We start from the raw sequence: 21,542 nt of genomic DNA on the forward strand, positions 1-21,542 counted from the left end.
TCCAGCAGAGGAAGGAACAATTTATTCATCCCTATCAGATCTGAAGCTGCTCTGAGAAGGCATTTAATTAAGCAGTGGGAGGGAGTATTGCCCTAATTAGAAGGGGCTCCTGAGTGGGAGGGAGGAAATTGCAGGACCAACTAAAGTTCTTGGTGTTGTTGCTTTACCCCTGAAAAGAAGCCAGGGAATTCGCCAGCATCCCTCTGCACTGTGGTCTTTTTGAGATTCAGATCGGCCCCTTGCTTCCCCGAAGCCTCTTTTACTGTTCCTCGAGTGTGTTCATGCTTTGCACGCAGCTCGGGTACTTTGATTTTCACATAATTATCTCCAGCCATACACCATGTAAACATGGGCTGCTTTGAGAACCGTCTTCATTTTTTTTCCCCCTAAAAAAATGCGGAGACAATTTCTTTTAGTGGAAGGATTTCCAACTTGCGACTCTTAAGTGGGGGTTTCTTCCCTGTCAGAGGGGAGCTGTTGTTAACCAATCACCAGGGCAAGGCTCTGCCTTTGCTGGCTGCTCTACAAACAGGAGACCCAGCATTTTCTCAGTTGAGCATCCTGGCTTCTCTTTCACAGGGAGGAGACGGCTGCATCTCACTGCCTCATGAAAGCTAGCGGATGTCTAGCCAGAGCTCAAATCCACTGGAGCAATTTCACAAGTGCAGAACAATAACCTTCATCTTCCTGTTTCTATTTTGCATCAAAAAAAAAAAAAAAGAGAGAGATAGAGAGAGAAAACTGTGTATGGTAGCTTATGAATGGGCAAAGGTTGCCTTACTTAAGTACAGAGACTGTATCCCAAACAATTCTGACCTAAGAAATTGAACCTGGAGTTCCGCCCTTAGCTCTACAGCTGACAACTCCTGTGACAATCAACAAGCTACCGCCCCAAAGAGGCCTCCAGCTCCTCACCTAAAAAGTGATGTGTTTGCACTGGACATACGTCACTAGCATAAGTGACATTGCCAAGAGCAAGTTAATAACTCGGAGCTTTGGTGCAGAAGGGTCCTGGGCCCTGCATCAAACACCCTGGATCTTGGTTTGGTTTGGTTTGTTTCTGGGGAATCAACTGCGCCCACTGCTCCCTGTATAAGCTTAGTACACTGATGAGTGGTGTCTACACGTCCTTCCAATTCTTTACTTTTAATGTGCATGGTGTCTACCTGCATCCTGCATGCATGTCTGTGCACCACATTCACAAAGCATGCCTGGAGGTCAGGAAAGCACATCACATGTTCCGGAACTGAGGTTACACGTGACTGTGAGCTGCGTGTGTATACCGAACCCGGGGCCACCGGACGAGCTCTTGCTTCTCAACCTATCCAGTGCTGAGACTGATTAATGCAGTTCTTCCTGTTGTGGTGACCCACAACCATAAAATTAGTTTTGTTGCTCCTTTATAATTTTGCTACTGTTATGAATCAAATGTAAATATCTGTGTTTGCTGATGGTCTTAGGTGACCTCTGTGAAAAGGTCATTCGACCCCCCAAAGGGGTCAAGACCCAAAGGTTGAGCACACTGATTACTGAGCCACTACTCCAGCTGCCAGTGCTGTGTTTTAACACACTCTCTCCTTGGCTCCTCTAAAATAAGAAGAAAACGGAAGCACACGCTGAGTCCACACAGCAACTTGTCACTTACTACCATTGAAGCTTCCCTCTGGCTTAGATGCCAAGCAAGGGAGGCTTATTGAATTTCAGGGAGGTGGGTGGTTCTTTAATGTCCATTCACAAGCCTGTACCCAAAGGGTTGGCAGCCTGGCGTCTGGTTTCATTTCATTGTCATAGGGGAGAGGGAACTTTGTGATCAGGCTGTCTGGAAAAGTGGGGTTTGTGGGTGAGGTGAGGACCAGTAGTCTCCAGAACAACTTCATTGTAAACAAAGGGAACATTAATGCCGAGTTCAGGCATGTGAGAATCACGACCTCCTAGGCCATCTCTCCGTAAGAGCTTGCCTACAAACATGGCTGACTATTCCAGTTCAACCCTTTGAATACACATTAAAACAAGCAGAAGGCTAGGGGTGGTGGCTCATGCTTACAATTCCAGGGCTGGGAAGGTAGAGACAGGAAGATGCCTGGGGCTAAGTGGCCAGCAGAAACACATACTGAGTTCAGAGGCCCAACATGTGCACACATACCACACACATGTAATGTGAATAAGTGTGTTCACCCACACGAAGAATTAGTGTCCCCCTCAGATTGACGTATTCTCAGATGTCATCTTTGTTGACATTTGTTCTAGGCTCTACCCCACAGTTACCTGGCAACAGCCAGATGTGCCTGACTCACTATAAAAGGGGCTGCTTGCCCCCTCCTCCCTTTTGCTCTTGCCTTGCTTACTTACTCTCTGTCCCCTCTCTCCTCATTCCACTCCTCCATCTTTCTCCACATGCTCAAGGCCAGCCTCTCCTCCTCCTCCTCCTCTTCTTCCTCCTCCTCTTCCTCCTCCTCCCCCTCTTCTTCCTCCTCCCCTTCTTCCTCCTCCTCCTCTCCCCTCCTCCTCTCCTTCTTCTTCTTCTTCTTCTTCTTCTTCTTCTTCTTCTTCTTCTTCTTCTTCTTCTTCTTCTTCTCTCTCTCTTCCCCACTCCCTTCTCTCAATTTGTCTTTCTCTGTCTCTACTACCTGCTCGACTCCCCTCCCCATGCCCTAAATAAACTCTATTCTATACTATATGCTATATGCTGTATGCTATATACTGTATGCTATATGCTATATGTTATATACTATATGCAATATGCTATATACTACATGGTATATGCTATATACTTTATACCTTATGCTATACACTATATGCTATATACTATATACTACATACTATATGCTGTATACTATATGCTATATACTATATACTATATGCTGTATACTATATGCTATATACTATATACTATATGCTATATGCTATATGCTGTATACTATATACTATATCCATGTGGCTGGTAGCTCAGGGGGAAGGGATGGCTCAACATGGGTCCACATAGGCACCCCCTTCCCCCACACCATACCACACTCCACCAAACATATCCCTGGCTTCTCTCTCTCTCTCTCTTTCTTTCTTTCTTTCTTTCTTTCTTTCTTTCTTCCTTCCTTCCTTCCTTCCTTCCTTCCTTCCTATTTTTTTTAATAAAACACAACAATCGTATTAATGAAAAGTAAGTTAAGAAGACAGCAAAGGGGTTTGGGGATTTAGCTTAGTGGTAGAGCACTTGCCTAGCAAGCGCAAGGCCCTGGGTTCAGTCCCCAGCTCAAAAAAAAGAAGACAGCAAAGACCAATGTGCAGCCCAACTTTTGACTCACTCGAGCCCCTGACCTGTTCTGTGAATCCATTGGGTTCATTCTGCGCCTTTTCCAGAATAGTACTCTGTGCCCTGTGCATGTGTGGAGAGGACCAACAACCTTTATTTAAAAAGAGCCTGGAGTTCCTTGAATGAAGGAGGACAGAGAACATTGCTGACACGATTCCCAGTGAGTCTGCAGTGATAGAGGGGGGACGAGTCTTTAAGAAAGGGAATGGGGCTTCCACCCAGGGTGGAAACCAGAGTCAGCTGTGGGTGCTTCAGGAAGTGCACGGGGGCGTGGATGTCAGAGGAGCTCCTATTTTTAATGTTGGTTAAGCCATGCCTGTGTTTTCCAATACTGGCTGGCATTCCCGAGAGTTGCCTTTGCCCGAAGCCTGCCTGCTAATACTGCATAGACTACAGTAGTTTTGTTGAGCAGACAGTATAATGGGTTTTCTGAGATTAAAATATTTTACTTGTTTGAAAAGACTTCCTAAGGAAGAAAAGCTTATAGAATAAGCCACTCTTTCTAATCTTGGTAACACGAAAGTATGGTTTTGAGGAAAACTTGGCTCCCCTTCCCTCCTGATTTCAGTGTTAAATATCTTTCTATAGAGTGTGTGCCATTGTCTCCTAAACTTTGGTCACCAGAGTTCCAAAGGCACGTCCAAAGTCCCAGAGACCTCGGTCTTAGATTCTCCACTCAGTAGAAAGCAAGAAGCCGTATTTCAACCAGGCAAGGTGTTGTTTATTATTTTATTAGAGATGAATAAGGTAGAATTCAACAGCTTCATCAGGCATGGTGGCTCACACTTGGAATCCCAATCCTAGAGAAAGCTGAGGCAGGAGGATCATCAGTTCAAGGTCAACCTAGGCTATATATTGAGACACTGTCTCAAAGTTTGTGTGTGTGTGTGTGTCTGTCTGTCTGTCTATCTGTCTGTCTCTGTCTGCGTGTGTGTGTGTCTGTCTCTGTGTGTGTCTGTGTGTGTCTGTCTCTGTGTCTGTGTGTGTCTGTCTGCGTGTGTGTGTGTGTGTGTGTGTGTGTGTGTGTGTGTGTGTATGTGTCTTACTTGATACTAGAACAATAGCAAAATGCAAGCTTCTGCACTTTTCTGGGTGCTAAATAGAAATAATAAAGCTTATAGTTTGAGTGTATCTGCATTAGTACACATCCAGCTAATTATATATATAAGCATATACAGTTGATTCTGATGAAAATCACTAGCCAAGCCTCCCCCGCACCTCCCCTGTAGGCATAGGTGCTGGATTCCCTTCCTAGGCGGAGAAGCAGGTGCCCTGACTCTTTAGATGTCTAAGGTCACTCTGCCAAATGGAAAGCCTTCCCATTCCCTTCATAGAACTCTTATCTGATACCATTCCTTCTTCAAGCTGAGATTTGGGGCGGGGCTTGAGCTCTAGGTTACTTTCTCTGTGTTTCTCTGTGTGATATCTTCAGAGTCCAAAGGGGAGAATTCTCTCCATAGGACTGAAACCACATTCCTGTGTCTTTCACCCAAGGCAACACTGTGAACAGGGAAGAAGTGGGTTCTAGCAACTGCTCGGAGAGCTATGCCATTACAGAAGGGAATACTCCATGCATCAGACATCCTTGTTCCAAAATCTACCTACATCCTGTGCACATAAACCTAATTTCATGAACCTTTCTGCCACAGTAAGTAGGTAAGGTTATCTTTTCTCAACAGTTGCCTCCTCCCCATGGGCTGAGTATGTTTGAATCTTAAGACAGTAGGTATAGATATGAAAGCAAGAGATTTAAAGAGAAGCTTATACTCAAAGGAAAATTATTCTTTTCACTTCCTCCAAATCTATTTATCCCTCACGAGGAGAGACATTTTAAGAAGCGCCTTGCTAGAATAGTGTAAGCAAAAATAGAATACAAAAGTGGGAAAAACAAGGAGAGACTACAGAGATAGCACCATGGGGAATGTCCTTTCAAACAGAAGGATCTGAGTTCCCATCCCTAGAACCCACATAAAGCCAGACATAAGAGCACTCATATGAAATCCCAGCACTCCTACAGAATGGGAGGCAAAGACGGGGGAAATCCCTAGAAGCTCATGGACCCTCTAGCCTGGCAGACACTATGATGAACTACAAGAGACCCTGTCTCATACAAGTAGAGGGCCAGGATAGACATCACTTGTGTTCTGCGGAATTCTTGCACTTGCACTCAAGTTCGTGAACACATCTGAAATAAAGAAAGGAAGGGAGAGGGGGGGAGGAAGGAGAAGGGGAGGGGAAGGGAGGGAAGGGGGAGGAGGGGGAGGGACTGGGGAGGAAGGGAAGGGAGGGAGGAGGAGAGGAGGAAGGGGAGGAAAAGGGCAGGGGAGGAAGTATGCCAGGCATGCTATCACACAGGTTTAGTTCCAGCACTTGGAAGATGGTGGAAGGATCAAAAGTTCAAGGTCATCTTTGGCAAGTTGAAGGCCATCCTGATGCTGTCTCAAAAACAAATAAAGGTAAACATAAAATGTTTACAAATCAAGAAAAATGTTTGCTTTTTGATGGATATAATTCGTGATATACTGATTCCCTATTGTTAACCTTCTGTTTAAGAGACGATCACTATGACAAAACGGATGGCTAGGAGAAACCATTGCAAAGCGTCTCATTCCACATAGACTTGGCCCATTGTGTGCTGGGTTCTACACTTCACATGCTGTCATGGTAAAGCCTACTGCATTAATGTGGCCCTTACCCTCTGTCTCAGTTCCATGTCCTGTAGCTGTGTTTAAGGACTCTGACAAAGGCAAGTTAGGGGACAAAGGGTTTATCCTGGCTCCAGCTTGAGGAAGTTGGTCACATTATCTCCAAGGTCAGAAACACAGAGCAATGCAAGCTAGTGCCTCACTCACTTCCTCCACCCCTAGCATCCCCTGCCTAGAGAGTGGTGCTACCCACAGTGAGTGGGTGGGTCTTCCTACATCAATTGTCATAATCAAGATGGTCCTGCAGGATAAGCCAAAGACCAGCCTGATCCAGAGAGTCCCTCACGGGGACCCTCTTCCCAGGTAATTGATTCTCCATTGTGTTCAGTTGACAGTGCTAACTAAGCATCATGTTCTCTAACAGGAGCACAATTTCAGAGTTTTGTGGCTTCTTGTGACTTGCCATTCACGGGCTCCATTTCTAATCTTTTGCACAATGCCACTCTGGTTTTTAGTGGCCATCCTTCTTTCCCTAATCTCATTTTTTCCCATTCAGGATAAATCAGGTCTCTAGGGAGTGAGTTCTTAGTTCCTCAAACAAAATAATCCCTTGATTAGGGTTGTCTTAGTTACTGTTCTATTGCTGTGAAGAGACACTATAACTAAGGCGATTCTTATAAAAGAAAACTTTTAGTTGGGGACTTGCTCACAGTTTTAGAGGGTTAGTCCATTATCATCACTGTAGGAAGTATTCAGCAGGCAGGCATGGTGCTAGAGCGGTAGCTGAGAGCTTTATATCCTGATCCACACACAGCAGACACACAGACACTGGGCCTGGGGTAGGTTTTGAAACCTCAAAGACACCCTCAGTGACATACCTCCTCCAATAAGGACATACCTACTCCAACATGGCCACACCTCTTAACCACTCCCAAGTAGTCCATCAAGTGGGTGCTATGCAGATACATGAGTGTATGAAGGCCATTCTCATTCAGGTCATCATAAGGTTCTAACCTTAGTAATACAAATGTCAGTAAGAACCTTGAAATGTGTTTTTCCTTTTTTATTACTATCATCTTATTCTCTGGTTGTTTAAAAGCAGTCTCTAAGGCGGGGTAGGTTGGTATATAGCCAGCACTTGTAGGTGGAGGCAGAGGACATGGAATTCAAGGTCATCCTTGGCTACATAGTCCCTTGAGCTGGGGCTGTAGCTCAGTGGAAAAACACTCGTCTCCCATACACAGGCCTTAGATTTGATCTCTAGAATCTCCAGAGAGAGAAAGAAGAGCGAGAGAGAAAGGAGAAAGTGGAAGCCACCCTGGACTATTCTATTAATAAAAAACAAAAAAAACAACAAAAAAAAAAAAACAGAATTTCCTCTTCTTTTTCTGTAATCTAGAACTTTCCACTGAACAAACAGCTTTCTTTTTTTATTTCTGTCATGTAAATCAAATAAGGTGAGAATGTTCTGTGGCTTGAAGATCGGCTGCTTCAGTTTAACACTGTAGCAGGTTTAACCCAGTATCAGGACAAAAGCCTACAACCTCAGCTTTCAGGAGGCCACCCTGGTCTACTCGGTAAAGTCCAGAGCAGCCGGAACTACACAGTTGGACCTCACTTCAAATGGAAATGACTGGCTGTGGTGGTCCACGACTTTAATCCCAACAATCAGGAGGAAGAGACAAGTGAGTTCAAGGCCAGCATGGCCTACAATAGTGAGTTCCAGGACAGTCAGAGCTATAGATAGGAACCCTGTCTCAATAATAAAAACAAAATCCAAACCCAAAAGTAGCATTTTAAAGTAGGTTGTTCATATGGCTGTGATGAAGCACCATGACCAAGACAAGTCATGGAAATATCATTTGGTCTGTGAGCTCTTACTGTCAACTTGACAAGATTTGGAAGCACCTAGAGATAAGCCTCTATCTGTGAGGACTGTTAAATTAGGTCACCGGAGGTGCTAAGACCCACCCTAAATGCCAGACTGGATAAACTGGAAAGTAACTGAGTACCATCATTCACTGCTCTCTACTTCCTCTCCATAAATGTGACTTGTCACCATGTCAAGCTCCTGCTACTGAGTGTCCTGTATTCTCTATGAACTGTGAGCTTTGGTTAGAGTATTTAATCACAGCAACCAGACAGGCACCTAAAGCACATAGCCTGCACTTATTTTGGCTTATAGTTTCAAGGGGATACAGTCCATCCTGTGAGGGACATGGTGGCAGGTAAGCAGGCATGGTGTCAGGCTCAGGAGGCTTGGAGGCCACATACCAAGGAAGAAGAAAGTCAACAGGAAGTGGGACCTTGCTGTGAAACCTCAAGACCCTCCCCCAGTGACCTACTTCCCCCAGTGACCCACTTCTCTCAGTGACCCACTTCCCCCCAGTGACCCACTTCCTAAAGGTTCACGCTTCCCAACATCACTACCAGCTGGGGATTGATCAAGTGTGCAAACACTGGAACCATAGCGAACATTTCACATTCAAATCACAATGATGGAGGTGGTGGCTTCTGTGTTTTGATTTTGAGATATACAGTCTCATGTAGGCAAGGAATTCAAGGCCTGCCGAGATGATTGTGAACTCCTGGTTCTCCTCCCTCCTCCTCAGGAGAGCCTTCAAGCCAGGCTGGTAGTTTGTATTTGTCTGTTGTCAAACTGTTGCCTGTTAGTTAGTTCCCGAAGACTGACGTTAATCGCCATTCTGCAAACCACACATCCTTTGGTTTTCCGTTTAGAGTAAATGAATGTTTTTGGACTTTGTGTCACATCTAACACTCTGTTCCAGCTACTCTCCTGCCATTCTTGTGTGTTTAAAGAGCAAAATCTGCTGAGCCATCTCAGTGGCCCAGTATCATGTGAGACCTTTTCTTTATGGATATGCTAATGTAATAGATTCTGATGGTAAATTTTGCTAGTGACAAACAAATCCAGACAAAAATCTATGTAATCGTGTTTTGTGTTTTAATGCCCTTTCAAATCAAATTTATAAATACTTTAACTGGCAGGTCTGCCTGAATAGAGTCACACTTGAGGCATCTTAAGTGCTAGATTGCTTGTCTCACTGCCTTTCTGTCTCTCTGTATACTTACTGTTCGAGTATTATAGTTAGCCTGTCTTTGATATGAAGGTTATGTTCCTTCCATAGAAAGTGTTCTTTTCTCCGCCCCGGGATATGTAAGCAGCATAGAATCACCAGTTTCTTGGTGCTCAGCTGAATCTCATCGGCACTATATAAATTAGGTGCCCTTTTCAAAGGTGTTTCTGTATCATTGATCTCTTGCAGTGCAAGAAATCATTCCTAATGTGTGGGAACATCAATAGCCATCTATCACCTGATAGATGTAACCCTGAGGTCTTAGCAGGAAATCCTGGCGTGAAGTTCCTGAGTTTGTGGTCAGGTACTGATGGCTGGGGCTGCAGAAGGCTTTGTTGACTTCAAACTGACTTGCTAACGTGACTGGGGCCCCATAACCTCTTGGAATCTTTTCTTTCATAGAGATTAGTCAGGTTCTAACTCTTAGTGGATCACTTTTTACATTTGTTATGGTTTAATCTGAAATGCCCCCCCCCAAGGGCTCATGTTTTGAATAGTTGGTCCCAAACTGGTTATGCAATTATGGAAGATTTTGAGAACCTTGGAAGGTATGCCTTGCTGTAGGAAATAGATCATTTGAAGTGTGGGTCCTTGGGAGTAAATGACCTCAGACAGCTTCCTGGCTTCGTCTCTGCTCTCGGGTCTACCTGTGAACAGCAATCCCATATCATATGCTTTTGCAGGCATGATGATGTGTTGAATGCTCATGCCAAGAAACTATGGTCTGACCCTTCTGAGATTGTGATCCAAAGCAAACAATTCTTCTCTTGATTTTTTTTTGGGGGGGTGGGGGGGGTCAGGCATTTATTTATGGCAATACAAAAGTAAACAATATAGCATCTCATAGATTTTAGGGGCTTCACCCTGAATCGTCAGTTAAATATTCAATAAGTTTGCAGTCAGAAAGTTCTCCCTCCAAAATTATCCATAATATATAATATATTACTATATATATATGTATGTGTATATATATATATATATATATATATATATATATATATATATATATCAAGCAATAGCTTGAGGCACCTGGCCACACTGCATCCTTAGTCCAGAGTCAGACAAGTAATTTGCACTTGGCTTTACTTTCTTGTTCTTTCCCAGTCTAAGACCTCAGCTCCTGGAACGAAGCAACCCACACTTAGGGTGGGTCTTCCCACATGAATACGTTGAATCCAGATGATCCCTCACAGTCAAGAGAGGCTCATCTCTTCAGTGTGCCTAGATCAGCAGTGCACAACCTTCCCCATGCTGTGACCCTTTCATAAACTTCCTCATGTTGTAGTGACCCACCAACCATACATTAATTTCATTAACACATCGCAGCTATAATTTTGTTCCTGTTATGAATCTAATGTAAATATCTGAAATGCAGAATATCTCATATGTGACCCCTGTAAAAGGTTGTTTGGCGCCCAAAGAGGTCATGACCCACAGGTTGAGAACCACTGGTCTAGATCCTAACTTGTTGGCAATATTAACCATACATTCTATTTTTTTTTATTGTTGCTGTTTGTTTGTTTTTGAGATAGATGACCAGTTCTTCCAGTAGCATTAAGAGAACAGTCCATGTTTCTAACATTGATTTGGAATCTCTCCCATACTGTAATAAATGTCTGTACATAGCTGGGACTGTCTCTAGACTGTCTATCATCTGTCTATCATAATAGGAAATAATGACAGAAAGATCTGGAGTTTAGCACAAATGCCTTTAATATTTCCCAAAGAAGACTATGTTGGTATCTAGTCTGAGACAGATTAAAATTGGGAACAATTTATCTGTTTGTGTTTTATTGTGCTTCTTTGTTTTGTTATCTAAGATGCTGTAGTCTTCATATGACTTTGCAGATGTGTGGTAGTGTGAACAAGACCGGTCCTTTATAAATTTGAATCTGTTTCCCTTTGGTGGACTGTTGAGGAAGATTTAGGAGATGTGGCCTGGTAAGAGGAGGTGTGTTGCTGACAGTGGTCTTGGAGATTTCAAGAGCACACACTAGGCTGTTTCACTAGCTTTCTCCCTACTGCCCACTGGGTCAGGATGTAAGCTCTCAGGTTCTGCTCCAACGACATGCCTGCCTGCTTGCACCCATGCTTCCCTCCATGGTGGTCAGGGCCTACCCCTCTGAAACTGTGAGCAACCCCCCCCCCTTAAATGCTTCTTTTTATAAGTTGCCCTTGGTCATGGCGTCTCATTACAGCAATAGAATAGTAACTGAGATAAAAGGATACACAATAAATATTACTAGAGTTTCCAGAACTGTCCACACAAAATTCCTCTGAGGTTATGAATTGCCATTGCATGTTTCTTCTTACAGTTACTTTAGTATCCACCAGTGTGCTGGTGTCTTAGTTAGGGCTACCTGTGTGAACAGACACCATGATCACAGAAAGTCTTACAAAGCACAACATTTAATTTGGGCTTGCTTTCCAGTTTCAGAAGTTCAGTCCATTATCATCGGGGCGAGAAGCAAGTCAGTACGCAAACAGACATGGTGCTGGAGGAGCCGAGAGTTCTACATCTTGATCCTAAGGCAGCCAGGAGGAGACTGGAATTCCATACTGGGAAGAGCTTAAGCATAGGAGACCTCAAAGCCTGCCTCCAGCAAGGCCACACCTCCTACTAGTGCCACTTCCCATGGGCCAATCATATTCAAACCCCAACTGATGGTTGGTTTGAAACTTGACATAATCTAGAATCCCCTGGGGAAAGGGTCTCAGTGAGGGGATGAATAGATTAAGGTGACCTGGGGACATGTGTGTGTGGGGAGCACCTTGGTTATTCTTAATGGAAATGGAGAGACCCATTGTCCATCTTGGGTAGCACGATTCTCTTAGCCAGGCATCCTGGGTTGTATTAGAGTAGAGAAAACACACTGCGCATCATCGTGCAGGTACTCGTTTGCTCCGCTCTCGTCTGCCGATGTGCCATGACCAGCCCCTCATCCCTAAGTCACGTTGGCAAGAGGAAGTGAAACTTATTCAGGAAGTACCTTAAAAACAAGCGTATGGCTTCCATATCTTTCCTAGACACTGAGATATGTTTTGTATTGCCTTTATAAAAATAACATGACGTGCCAGTGAGGTAGCGAGCATACAAGGGCCCCACCTGAGGCTGACTCCCTGAGTTCAGTCCCTGGAACCTACGTGCAAGAGAGAGAGAACCGGTTCTCCCAAATTATCCTCTGAGCTTCACGCACGGAGCACTTCCAGTGCGCCGAGCACATGGAGGCTCAGGAAGGACAGCATGGCTGTGTGTGGGAGCCGTCAGGGTCTGACAGACCTAACAAGCTAGGCTCAGCCACCCCTCAGTAACACCCTAACTGAAGAGACAAGTTATCATGAGAAGCAGAGAAAAGGAAGAGGGACAACAAAGAGGTCACTTCACTCCACACATCCACCCTGGTGCAAGGTTCAGGTTTAAATGGAAGGTTAAGAAATACCCAGAATTAGAGAGTCTTGGTCAAGATAGTTCCCTAGATATTGTGGCTGTCCTCTGTTCTGTAAGGTTTTCTGATAAGTCAGCAGCACTGTGTGAACTCCATTCCCTTAAAAAAAAAACTTTTTCCTTATTATTTATTAATTCTAAAATATTTTTTATTCTCCTCTCATGTATTATATCCCAACCACAGATTCCCCTCCTTCCCCTCCCCCAAGTCTCTTTCCCCTACCTCCCCTCTCCCCCAGATGCACCCCCACCTCCCCTCAGTAAAGAACAGGCCTCTCAGGGACATCAACCACACACTACGTAGCAAGTTACGGTAAGATCAGGCACACACAATCAGATCACAGCTGGACAAGGCAAGCTAGTTTGAGGAAAAGAGTCCCACAAGTTGGCAAGATCAGGGACGGTCCCACTACTAGGAACACCAAGCTTCTCAGTCGTGCTGTAGATGAAGAGGACCTGAGTCAGACCCCTACAGGCTTCCTGATCTCAGTGAGTCCCCAAGAGTCCAGCTCAGCTGATTCTGTTAAAACACAGTTTCTTATTTCTTATTATCATGCGTACATATGATGTGTGGGCATACACATGCCACAGCACGTGTGTGGAAGTCAGAGGATAACTAAAGCCACCTCTCTCCTTCCGTCTTTACATATGTTCGCGGGATTGAGCTCATGGTATAGACTTTTTCGGTGAGAACAGTTACCCACCTCCTGAGCCCACTGGCCCGAAAAATCTGTCCTGAAGAGACAAGATCCCCCTACAGCTGGTGCCAAGGCACCAACCTTCACTTTCCTGTAACATGGGTCCTCTGAGGAAATTCCAGTTTCTTGACTTCCATAGTTTCAGTAATCTGACAGCCAAGGGAGAGGCACGATGTCTCTTTCTAGAATATATTTTTGCCATCATAGTTATACCTGGAGAAGCCCATGGATGATTCAGGCTCTTGCCCCAAAAGTTGCATCTGACTGTTCCTAAGTGGTACATTCTATGTATGTATGTATGTATGTATGTATGTATGTATGTATGTATGTATATGTGTATGTATTTATGTGTATATGTATATGTGTATGTATGTGTATATATATGTGTGTATGTGTATATGTGTGTATGTATGTATATGTGTATGTATGTATGTGTATATGTGTGTATGTATGTATATGTGTATGTATGTATGTGTATATGTATATGTATGTATGTGTGTATGTGTGTGTATGTATGTATGTATGTATGTATGTATGTATGTATGTATGTATTTTTAGTTTTTAGAGACACTGTTTCTCTGTCTATCCCTGATTGTCCTGGAACTGCCTCTGTAGTCAAAGTTGGCCTCAAACTCAGAGATCTACCTGCCTCTGCCTCCTGAGTACAGGTATTAAAGGCGTGTGCCACCACTGCCCAGTGAATTACATATTTTAAATTTGTAATTTAAAAATAAGTAACCTTGATTTTGTGACTTCTGTGAGCCATTCCAGTGAGTTATAAAAAACGGAAAGGAAGGCCATAGAACTTTTAGCTTACTGCTGGTGGGTCAGAAGCGATAACTCAGAGCAGGGTCAGGGGCAATTTTGTTGGGTCAACCCTTTAATGTGTGGGGTCTGGGCTGTCCTCACATAGGTAGTATTAATCTTGGGGTTCTCTAGTTATCTTCTTGACATCAGGTAAGAGTGAACTTGATATCATGAGGCAAGTGTAAGGCTTGCCCACATTTCTACTGACATCTGCAGTCACTCTAGTGCCAACATGGAGAGATGGCATTGTTGAAAAGCTGCTCTGGGAAGATCTCAGCAGAAGAGGAAACAATAAAAATGGTATCCATGGAGATGTCCTCTGTTTCCAAGGAGCACAATGAACATTGCTACTTTGTTTTACTTTGAAACTTTTCTTGGGAATGGCTGGCAACCTGCTTTCTGGATTAAATTTATTCTACATTATAAAAATTAAAACCTGCCACAGAAATCATCATGAATCATAGTCAAGGCAAAGAAGGAAGCAGGCTAGGCTTCCTAAAAGCAAGATTTTGACTAGAAGAAAAATATATAAATTACTGAATTATCTACATTTTGAGTATGATATTGCTGGATAAATATCCTTGCATTACTGCCATTTCTGGGCTGGTCTAACTACAAATAGAGCAATTCTTTTCAAACCACCTCCAAAGGAACACTTTCTTCAGATTGTAAAGCTATGAAAGCATTTACTTAAATTAAGGCAAGAAACCAGAACTAAGCCTAGAAAATTATTTCAGTACTGACTAATGTCACCATTTTATTTTTAACCTATATGGTAGATCATAATAGAAAATTATTTTTAAATTCTAAAATGACTAATTTTTTGCGTAAGGGAAACTATTCTAAAACTAAGTCTAATATTATGATAACTTATGTAAAATGTGGGGGAAATTTTTATTGAATATCGTGGTAGTTTGAATATGCTTGGCCCATAGGAAATGGCTCTATTAGGAGGTGTGGCCTTGGAGTGGGTATGGCCTTGTTGGAGTAGGTGTGACTTTCTTGGAGTGGGTGTGGCCTTGTTAGAGTGGGTGTGGCCCTTGTCACTGTGGGGTGGGCTTTGAGGTCCTATGCTCAAGCTCTGCCCACTGTGGAAGAGAGACCCTCCTCCTGGCCGCCTGCAGAAGATAGTCTCCTCCTCCTCTTGGCTGCCTTTGGATCAAGTTGCAGAACTCTCAGCGCCTCCCGCACCAAGTCTGCCTGTATACTGCCATGCTTTCTGCCATGATGACACTTCTGACTGAGCCTCTGAAACTAAGTTAGCCCCAATTAAATATTTTCCTTTATAAAATTTGCCTTGGTCATGGTGTCTCTTCACAGCAATGGAACCCTAAAAAGACAAGCATGTATTTCATAGAAAATACTGCTGCATGATTCTGTGGGTAGAACTTATGTTTCTTCCAGAGTTAATGCTGTGGATGAAGAAGCCTAGGGAATCTTTAGAAGGTAGCACAGGAACTGGGCAATACTGATTTTTCATGCCGTAGGTAACCAGACAGCTTGGTTGGAGGTAGAAGTGTTCAGTGTGTGTGCCACAGTTAAAGGAGACTCATATTAAATAACACCGTTTACTCGTTCTGGAATTCTAGCTAGGCTGCTTGTCATCGGCATGACTGATAGTCTCAATTACGCTTCAGATCATTACTGACGTAACTGTGAACCCCACCTAAGCCGACGGGTGACTCTTAAGTCTATGACACAGAGTTTAAAAAAAAAAAACTCAAGCTCTTCGTGGATTCGTTAAATTAAGAGTATATGGGCAAATTAAGTTTCCCTGTGTTCAAAGAACCAAATAAATTTGGTTTACAAGTGTGAGGTGCTCTGCCTAAAACCCTTCCCACGGAGTCTTTCATGACGGAGGCCCACTCCACGATATTTTTATCTCCGATTCTCTGCTTCTTACTTTCTTTTCAACATCTCGTTTACACTAACACAAGATGCTCAACCATGCCTCAATGGTCCATGTTGTCCCCAAAGACTCTTCCTTTTCCTAATATATTTATCCTTGAGAACTTAGTTCAGGTCTTAAGATATGCAATTAGATTAGATATGCTTCCTGACCCCTGGTTAACTTTCACCTTTTTCTTCCCACAGGACAGCATTCGTGTGCCTCTCCCCCTAGATCACGAACCCCAGTAGAATGTACCCATCTGAAAGCAATGGCAGGATCTTTGTTCTTCAGAGCCGTGTGCGGAACCTGGCCTTGTGCACGGCTGGCAAGGGCTCTTCCATTTCGTGAGAATCCCCCGAGCAGTAGCCGTAGTTCACCCATCCTTGCATCTCTGCTCCGTCAGTTTCCCCTCGTCCTACTGCACAGCACTGTGTCTGGCACAATGCATCGTTAACAGATGAGCAAACACCAAGTCGGTACAGTTCCTCATCACACCCACTACACAAGTCGACCTCAGTGTGTCTACACACAAACACAGTCAGTTTAAGCTAAAAATATGTGCGTGATTTAATCCAAAAGTTCCACTCAGAGAGTAAAAACTAAAAAGCTAAGTATCTGTGGTAGGCGCAGAAACTAAATGCCACTGGAAATTTGTACAGGGACAGTCTCCTTGGAGAATGACATGTCAACCTTGTACTGAGTCCCCAAAGGGAGCGAATTACTATTAACAAAGGACTCAGGTTGACGTGTACACGTGCTTTATTTTCTATGAACGTTTTCCCATGTACCTGGGCTGTTCCGGTGATCTGCTTTTTTTCAACAATGTATATTAATCATGTATATTAGCAATAATTTATAATAAACAAAAACATTTCATTTTATTAAGAAGATTGTAATGAAAAATAATTTAAAAATGGTAATCAATATCACAAAACCCAGGTAATTAACAACATTATTGGTTAAGTTTCCTGACATACTTCCCTAATTTTTACCATACGCATTCGAGGGCCACCTTATAACACGATGGTTTTTGCTCATCACTTTCTATAGAAAATTAGCAACTTAGTTCAGTCTTGCTTCTACCTACTTCCTTTCACTTTGGCTCAATGTATTACCTGAAAGAAAATCTAAAGTTGGACAGAATTATCCAGCCGTCCTCCATGGGGAATAGTCCCTTCATGGTCTGGAGGGAATGGAGGTTATAGTATTTTACAGCTGTGGTGGCAGGAGCATATGGCAGTGACAATATGTAGAGGCTGCTTGTCACATGCCATTGACCAGGAAACAGAATGCTTAGCCAGAAGTGAGACTGACTTATAAACCTTAAGTCCCCACTTCGTGACCCTACATATGCCATCTCGCTCTCCCTACCAAGTCCAAAAGATTTCATAACCTTCCAGAGCAATGCCACTGGGACCAAGTGTTTAAGCATAAGAGCCCATGAGGGCCCTTTCCCGTTCAGTCTGTAGCAGCTACTTGGAAGCTCTTTCATTATTATTATATTATTATTATTATTATTATTATTATTATTAGTAGTAGTAGTAGTAGTAGTAGTAGTAGTAGTAGTAGTAATTGCATTTTATTTACATTTTAAATGTTACCTCATTTCCCTTCAGAAATCCCCATCCCATCCCCTTCCCCCTGCTTCTATGAGGGTGCTCACCCACCCACCCACTCCCTCCCACCTCCCCACCCTGACATGTCCCTACACTGAGACACCAAGCCTTGACAGGACCAAGGGCCTCTCCTTGGAGGCTCTTTCTTATTCTGAGAGATCTCTCTCTGGCTCTGTGCCCTGTCACCACACTTCTGAGTCAGCAGAGTGACAGAGCATTTTGGGAGAGGCCTACTGAAGAACAGCTCATTGGCATAGAATCAACGGTCCCACAGAAGCACACTCCCGGCAGTCTGCTCTGAGAGGTGTCTGTGCGCTTAGCAGGGCACCAACTAGGCAGGAGAAATGTGAGCAAGGGGAAGCTGGAGTGGGAAAAGATAAGGCTTCACCACTGCAATTAAAACATCTAGCTGTTGCCAATTTTTCAGAACGTGGCTGGCTGTGATGGGACACATGAGGGAGCCTAGGCTGAGGAAGAGGGCCTCCTGGCTGAAACATGCAGTTTCCTCCCTCCACAAAGAAAGAATGACAAGGGTAGAAGGCACTCTGTGTGTGTGTGCGTGTGTGTGTGTGTGTGTGTGTGTGTGTGTGTGTGTATGTGAGAGAGAGAGAGAGAGAGAGAGAGAGAGAGAGAGAGAATCCAAGTAAGTATGATACAGATACAGCATTATGTCAGGCCTTACTGATCTCCAGGTATCTCTCTGGTGCCTTCAGCTGGCCTGCGAGTGTTTCTTACAGCCCACTGTATTTCTGGTTCTTGCTTGACTCTGCAGTCCTTATACTTAAGGTGTCTGTGTCTGATCCAGCAGGCCCAATTGCACAGTTGTGAGGAGAGCACGAGGGACGTTTTTAGAGAGAGAGGCCAAGTGTGCTACAGATGGAGTCGTGGTATGTGGACAGACTGTGGGACAGGGGTGCCAAATGACCAGAGTAACTGTGCTAGCTACTTCTAAGGATGTTATCCTGAGTGGGGAAGTCAGAGTTCAGAAAATAATGACTACAGGAAGTAAGGGATGAGCCCAGGAAGTAAAACAGCTAAAACAATAACTGTGCAGTGTGTGTGGCTTCCTTAAGGTGGGAGGTTCACAGAGAGCAGAGGGTATAAAGGAGAAAGAACTGTGGGGAGACCCACATAAAATACCATCCATTTAAGTGATCAGACTTTGCTCTCCTTGGGCTCTGAAGAACCATTTTATTGTCATATTTTTTTTTTTACTAGATTCTGTGATTATGCGATAGGAAACACAGGGCTCTGTTCTTCTGAGGCTGGACCATTTTGCTTAGGATACTGGTTCCCAGCGCTATCTGTTTGTGCAGCTGACATAATTTCATTCTCCATGAATGAATTACTTCTCTAGGAACATATACCACATTATCTTTATCCATTGAGCCACTGATGGACAGGCACCTAGGCTAATTGTACAACCTGCCTATCGAAAATAGTGTGAAGTCTCTACTGTATACTGGCTTTGAGTCCCCCAGGGGCATGTTCACGAGGGGAACAGGAAGATCATCTTCTGCCTTTTCCGAAGTGGCTTAAGTAATTATCTTTTTTGGATATTAACACTTGGTCAGATGGTAGTAGGCAAAGATGTTCCTGTTCTGTAGGCTGTCTCTTGAGGCTGTTAATTTTTCCCTTGTGTATGCCAAAACGTACAAAACTTTTGGATCAGACTGCATCCCAGTTGTCAACTGTTGGAGCCGAGTCTTGAACTTCAAGTAATAGATAATCTTCGCAAAGACTCTGTCTGTGCTTATACCTTGATGAGATTCCCTGGACTTTTTCTTCTAGTAATTCCAAAGGCTTTACATTAAGATCTTCTATTTTTTTAGTGGATGCTTGAGCAGGATGAAAGATGGGAGTGTAGTGTCATTCCTCTACAGGTGTGTCCATCCAGTGTTTCTGTGACCATTTGTTGAAGATGTTTGTCTTCTCTCCATGGTATGTTGTGACTTTTTTGTAAAAACAAAAACAAAAAACAAAACAAAACAAAACCCAGTGGGCTGTAGCTATGTGGGCACATTTCTGGGTCCTCTATGCTGGTCTATAGTGACGTGTGTTTTTGTGCAGTTGTCATGCAGGCTTTGTTACTATGTCTCTATCATTAAAAATCATTAAAAATCAGGTATTGTGACATTTCTAGCATTGTTGTTCTTGCTGAAGATGACTTTGGCTCTTTAGGATCCTTTGACCTCTGTATGAAGCTCAGGGTTGAATTTTCTTTTTTTTTTTTTTTTTTTGGTTCTTTTTTTTTCGGAGCTGGGGACTGAACCCAGGGCCTTGCGCTTCCTAGGTAAGCGCTCTACCACTGAGCTAAATCCCCAGCCCCAGGGTTGAATTTTCTAGTTCAATGAAGAATACCGCTGAAACCTTGATGGCGGTTATATTTAATCTTACTTTTTGATCACATGGCCGTTTTTATATTAATGTCGCTGATCCATGAATATGGTGTGGATTCCCATCTTGTAAAGTTTTATTCCATTTATTTTTCTAATGTTTTGATTATCAAGGTCTTCACCTCCTCCTTATACTTATTCTTAAGTGTTTGAAACATTGAGGCCATTGTGAAAAATATTGTATCCATTTATTATTTCTTAAAGTGTCCATTCTTAGTATACAGAAAAGCCATTGAGTTCGCATGCTGCAACTTAAATGAAAGGGTTTACCAGATCCAGAAGTCTTTGGAGTCTTATCAGTATAATTTTATATCATCTACAAAAAGTTAATTTGAATTGTCCCTTAAGTATTTGGATCCCTTTTATTTCTCTTCCTCACTGCTTGGTCTCTGACTGGCCAAGTGCAATGCACTTCAGTTAACGTTATTTGAAAGAGGATGGATCTCTACTCTGCCTTGTGCCTAAAGGTATGGGTCAGAGGAATGAGCATCCTGACACCAAAAAAAGGAGATAAGTATCCGATAGAAAGAATCACGGGCAGAATTATTAGATTGACCCGCAAGCCAAATACTACTTTAAGCAAGATGAGTACTTGTCGAGTATCAGAGGAAACGTGTGATTTGGTTGAGTTCATTATAAGTAGGCCAAAATGAAAGAGTTACAATTCTCAACACACAGACACACACAGACACACAGACACACACACAGAACCCCCCCCCCCCAACACACATACATAAAGCTACAGCTGGTGCATGGATTTCACCTGAAAATGTATCTGTTAGTCTGCAGTCCCCTGCAGGCACACTACCCTCTGTTGTTTTTTCATTTCAATAGCGCCCTTTTGCAAAATGCCAATGATCCTTTGTAAGCGGCGGAGTTTGATTTCTGTTAAACTGAATAAAGTATATGGAAGGAAGAGAGGGTTATGTTGACACGGGAGTCTAATATCAGTTGTTGGTTTGTTTAATAGAGGAAAGGCAGTCTCCAAAGGAAGGACAATCAGAGAATTCAAAGCATGCTAAAGTCAGTCCACAGTCTGAAAGATGAGGTTTGGGGCCTCCAGTGTTATATATGTACCCCGCCCTCCATGCAGCCTTAGGTAAATATCGCCTCATCTCTAAAAAGGAAGAATATTAGAACTATAATCATAACAATCTGAATCGAACAAGAGCTATACATGTACAGTTATAGCTTCCAAGTCTATACTGAGATTAAAAGAATCATGGGCTGGGAGATGGCTCAGTCTGGAAAGTACTTGCTGGACAAGGTTGAGCAATGCCCATCTTTTGTGAGAAAACCTAGGCATAGTGGTGGACATCTGTAATCCCAGGGGTGGGAAGGCCAATCAGTAGGATCCCTGCGACTTGCTGGTCAGTCAGTCTAGATGAATCCATGAATTACAGGTCCAATGAGAGACCTTGTCTTAAAAAAAGAAAATTATGGTGTAAATTACTGAAAAGATACCAATACCAACTTGTGGCCTCCATATATATGCACACACAACGAACATGCATATGCATGCGCACAAGCACACACACACAGATACACACACACAGACAAACACACACACACACACACACAAGGCAATTGGGGGGGGGAATAATCAGGGCATTTTAATATTAAAAAAAACCCAAAATAG

The 21,542-nt window shown here is 43.3% G+C and overlaps 1 long non-coding RNA gene across 1 annotated transcript in view; it reads right to left on the reverse strand.

Moving 5' to 3' along the window:
• The window catches only part of LOC102548498 (uncharacterized), a 24,280-nt gene continuing 2,738 nt past the window's right edge, over positions 1–21,542 (reverse strand). The window contains exon 2 of the long non-coding RNA XR_593428.4: positions 1–386. This is a non-coding gene — a long non-coding RNA (uncharacterized LOC102548498). The remainder of the gene's footprint in view (positions 387–21,542) is intronic.

This window comes from Rattus norvegicus, chromosome 7, assembly GCF_036323735.1.
Source record: "Rattus norvegicus strain BN/NHsdMcwi chromosome 7, GRCr8, whole genome shotgun sequence".
Lineage (NCBI taxonomy): Eukaryota > Metazoa > Chordata > Mammalia > Rodentia > Muridae > Rattus > Rattus norvegicus.